The 5,000-nt window shown below is 41.4% G+C and overlaps 1 protein-coding gene across 1 annotated transcript in view; it reads right to left on the reverse strand.

Moving 5' to 3' along the window:
* si:ch211-202p1.5 (uncharacterized protein LOC103909337 homolog) overlaps positions 1 to 5,000 on the reverse strand; it is a 23,650-nt gene that overhangs the window by 4,484 nt on the left and 14,166 nt on the right. The gene's annotated exons all lie outside the window — the stretch shown is intronic.

A 5,000-nucleotide genomic window follows, 5' to 3' on the forward strand; every position in this document is an offset into this window, starting at 1 on the left:
GGCAGCTTCTTACTGCTGTATGTGGAAATCTAGATATATCTCGTAATATATCTAGAGGAACACACCATCCACATCCAACCAATCTCTTGATTTGCTCTATGACAGAACGCCGTGTGTCCATCGTTCGTGCACTGCATCTAAACAAGGTTAACGTTAGAGTTTCAAGGACGTTAGCATCTGTTTCAAGGTGCGCCTTAAGCAAATCTATCAAGGTGGTCTTCACTGTTTGTTTTAATTGATCTGTTCTATCTCTATCTGATCTATTTCTGGGAACCCTCCGAGTCTTTTTTAAGGTTCCCAATGTGACTTAAGTGTCTGTTTCGAGGTACTCGGTAGTCGTACTACTCTTTTCAGAGTGTTTTTAGCGTTGATTTCAGGTACTGGTTTGTATCTGTTTTTAGTGCTATGTCAAGGTAACCTTAAGGGCGATCTAAGGTAACCTTAAGTGTGTTTTAAAGTTAAGGCCTGAATCATACAGGTTAATTAGTTGCTTTTAGTTGGTGTCAGGGTACCCTTAGCTTTAGCGGTGTCTGTTTTAATGTTGCTTTTAGCACCAGTTATCTTTCAAGGTTACCAGTTACCCTTCAGCGTCTGTTTCAAGGTACCCTTCAGCGGCTGTTTCAAGGTACCCTTTGAGTCTGTTTAAAAAAAAAAAAAGTGTCTATTTCAAGGAACCATTTGTGTTACACAGATCTGGCCTGTGTCTGCTTCAAGGTACCCTTTGAATCAGATACAACAGACTCTTTAATGTCAGTTTCAAGGTACCCTGAGTCTCTTATAAAGATCTTGTGTGTTTCAAAGTACCCTTTGAGTCTATTACAAGGAACTCTTTGAGGTCTGTTTGAAGTTAGGAAGAACATATTGTGTCTGTTCAATGTACCCTGGTGTCAGAATCTGATTCAAGGTACCCGTTGAGTCTGTGACAAAGACCCCTTCAGTGTCTCTTTTAAAGTACCTCTTAGGGTCTCAGTAAGGACCTGTTGAGCGTCATGTTCCAGGTAGACGTTAGCATCTGTTTCTAGAAGGTAAGGGGACAGGACGCACATTTGACATATTTAGTAAAACTACATGTTGACCTGACCTTTCACCTCATCAAGCGTTCATTTAAATGACATTTCATCGTCTTTGTCCGGATGTTGTTCGACAGGAAACGTTCATCAGGAGCTCCACGCTGCCTTCAGGGGTTTAGTGGTTACCGTTAGCGACGGCGTGTGCTGCCAGTAATGTTCCCTCTTTTTAATGAAGGCAGGAAGATTAGACCACGCCGCTATGTTTAGACTTAAACTAACAATCTGGGACTTAGTGAGAGGGCCCCCGCCGCCGCAACGAGCTGCTTTTAGCTCCTCTCTGGAACCTATTTCTGTCACACCTCTCTTTTTCTTAATTAACGCGGCTTATTTGACACTACAGGAAAAACCCCCGACGGCCACAGAAACGCTCCGGGCTGGAGACGGCGTTTTAGAGAAATGTAATCAAACAGGTGGGTTTGAATTTGTTGAACCTGCTGAGACGTGATGAGATGAGATTAAAGACGACAGATAAGGTGAACTGGAAGACGTTGGGGCGCATATGGGAAGGGTTAACTGGTTTGGGGTCGGACCACAGCGGCTCTTTGTGGTCTCCTCGGTGGGCTCGTGTTTAAAGGGTTAAAACAGGATATTTAGAAGCAGCAGAGGAAACACGGCAGAAATTACCCCTCGTTAGCTAAGGTGCTCTTTGTCATTAGCGCCACCACATCTAACTGCTAACTCATTGCTTGTGCACACTGAACTAAAATGAAGTTAATCGCTGCCAATAATGGAGACAGCTGGTCCCGATTTAAAGCCAAGAGACTGAACGTACTTCAAAAATAGATTCAACGAAGCCGGGATGAATTTAAAGTGGTCATCATTGTTTAAAAGACGTTCTTCACATGTAGCAGGACGTGTTAGCATCTAGCATCTAGCCAAAATACATTTTTTTTTAAAAAGAAGACTTTTTTAATCCCATTAAGGTTTTTTTGATCACTCAAAACATCAGATGTTACAGGAGGTGATGCATGATGGGATATATTGAGACTTACAAGGGAAACTGTACTTTTAATCCAGAGATACTTTTAATTTAAAGGTCTAAAGTTATGTTTACTGGAGAATGTTTTGAGTTCAGACGATAACATTTTGATCCCATCGATGGCGGTCTCCATGCTGGAAATGCTGTCTCAGTCTAACTTTCAGTCAACCTAACGACAGGCTGAGAGCTGGAGCTGAGGCGGGTTTTAAACCTCCTGACAAACCGTTACACCGCGCCCACCTGTCAATCAGGTCAGCTACACGCCTTATTGTGAATAACTCTTATCCTTCATCAAATCAAAACTGATGAGTCATCAAAACATTCACCCCCCGTACAGTGTGTGTCCATCGAGACATGAGCTAATCACACCTATTTGGTTTTTTGAACCAGGCTGTAAACATGTTAATCTCTGCTGTAAAAACAGACTTTTTAGAATGGGTGTGTATGTGACTTCCTGTGCTTCTGCAGCCAGCCTCTAGTGGACACTCCAGGAACTGCAGGACTTTGTTACTCCGAGTGACCATCAACTACAAAGAGAGAACATGGGAGTCACGACAATCGCCATTTTCACAAACAGAACTGTTTTTTCCAGTTTACACTATGAACAGAGATGACGCTGTTTTCCAACCTTTGCCCTCTGAAACCAATTTTTTTTAACTTTTTGCTCTCAGTCACCCAAAACACATACAATACAACACAAGGTTCCAGTTTTTAGGCCAAAATCGTTGTTGTGTAAACAGGGCCTGAATACGTTTTGTAATTTCTCGATCGCTTCAAGTGACAGACATGAAACAGGTCGTTTACCTGCTGCAGAATGACAGATGCAGATACCTCTTTGTGGTCATTTAGAGCCTTTAACATGTAAAAACAAGGTGCGTTTAAAGGCTTTCTATGTGATGTTTTGATCCAGCAGATGTCGCCCTTGAGCACCAGCATGAAACCAAAACAACTCGCGCTGCATTGTTGTGTTAGCATGCTAATGCTAGTGATCTTTATTCTGCTCGTATCTTCACACTGCATGTAAATTTACCTGAAATGAGCGTGATCTAGAAACACAGTTAATCAGTGAGTACAGTATGTTATTCTTCTTTTCTCTAGTCCCTCAATTAAACAACTTTTATACACGAGGGGAGGAGTCAGCCGGCTGTCCCGGCGATGTGAACAAAGTGAAGATAGGACTCTGAAAACTCTGAAAACATCACAGACAGTGGGACTCGGGTGTTACACCCATTGTAGACAGTCATGACTCACAGAGTTATTTTCAGAGGAGATACTTGATTTATACATTTAAGAGTGAAACATCACATAGAAAGACTTTAATGACGACCTACAGAGGAGGACAAACTGGACAGACATGACGTTCAATCAGGCATCACTAATGGTCATGGCTCCAACAACATGGTGAGTGGCGTCCTGTCGTGCTGCCTTGCATGTTCTCCGTCCACACAGCATCGTTTTGACTCTGTTATTTAAAAAGGAGACGAGCTCCCAGAGACCAAACAAGACCCAAGCCCAGACTTTGTGTCAGATCTTTAAGTTGATCCTTGAAATCAATTTTAATAAGATCTAACGCTGCACTGTAACTTTTAACTCTTTTTATATTTTTACTTTATTTACTTCAATTAACTTCATTTGAATTATTTTTATTTGAACATATTTTCAGATTTAATAATTTCAGTGATTTTTAGATGTTCTATTTGAATGTTTCTTTTCTTTCCTCTGTCATGATGCTTTTGATGTCTTGGGTGAAGCACTTTGAATTGCCTTGTTGTTGAAATGTGCGACTCGACTTCAACCGACTTTGAAGACAAAGACGCGTATAGTGGCTCTTTCGCTTTAAGAAGAATGTGAAAGAGAAGAAGAGTCTGCAGTAAATTTCACAGAAATGTCCAAAGAGGGAAAATGGCCGTTAGTTTCATTCTCGGCAGACCTTCAGTTGGCTGCGTGAGATCGACCATAACAGCGAGAGCATTCGATGTTTCTGCAGCAGGAAGCTCAGGCTGACGTCATCACATGTCCACAGGTGTGCTGCTAAACTGTATACGAAATGGACGTCACTCATTGTTTCTTAAGCAAACTCTAGAGGCCAAACGATGACAGTCATATTGGAAATGTTGTCTCAACCTTACTTCTAGTCAAACAAAGAGGTGGAGCCGGGGCTTAAAGGAGGAGTATGTAACTCTGACCCCTAGTGTTTAAAATGGGTACTGCAGTCTAAATTCTAAACATCATAGAGAGCTGTCCCCCCCCCCCTCCTCTCTAGAGTCCATGCTCACTCAGGTCACCATGTGGTGGACTCTGAAGCTTCAGTGTTTATCCAGCTCTGCATGGGTCTGTAAACCTTTCTGTGTTCTAACCTCTCTCCATTTTTCAAAAAACATCTCGTCTGTAAACATATTCTCTTCCTCAGGTCGGTTTCACCCGGTCATCATGACTACGGTCAACTCAGAGGTGGTTTTCATCGAGGGTAGAGGTGGTGTAGCGGAGAGAATCACTCCCATAATTCCCCGCCAGCCTCGACGTCATCTTTTTGTTATTGTTTTGATTGAGAGCCCCCTGGTGGTGGAGTTTAGGTACTGGGTGTTTCAGCTCAAGTTTGATAGATTTAAAGGAATGAAGCATTTTAAAAAATTCTCCGCAGAAAGATATTTTTTTTTCTGTCTAAAAATACAGATGTAGACGCCGAAACATTTCAAACACACATTTTTTTAATGGTCGAAAAATAATCCAGCGCCTCATTATTCGTATTTGATATAATTTGATCTTAAACTCTTTAAAGTGCATATTCTTAAAGCTTCATGTAAAAAAGATTAAAGTTAAATCTGCAGAATTTTTCAGTTTTTCTGTCCAGTGTTTGCAACAAGCTCCACATTCTGAGTATTATCTTTTTATTCTCTCGCGGTTTACCGGATTAGATCTTGAATTATGAAACATTAAATTGTGTTTTTAGT

The sequence above is a fragment of the Labrus mixtus genome, chromosome 12 (assembly GCF_963584025.1).
Source record: "Labrus mixtus chromosome 12, fLabMix1.1, whole genome shotgun sequence".
In the NCBI taxonomy this organism is placed as follows: domain Eukaryota; kingdom Metazoa; phylum Chordata; class Actinopteri; order Labriformes; family Labridae; genus Labrus; species Labrus mixtus.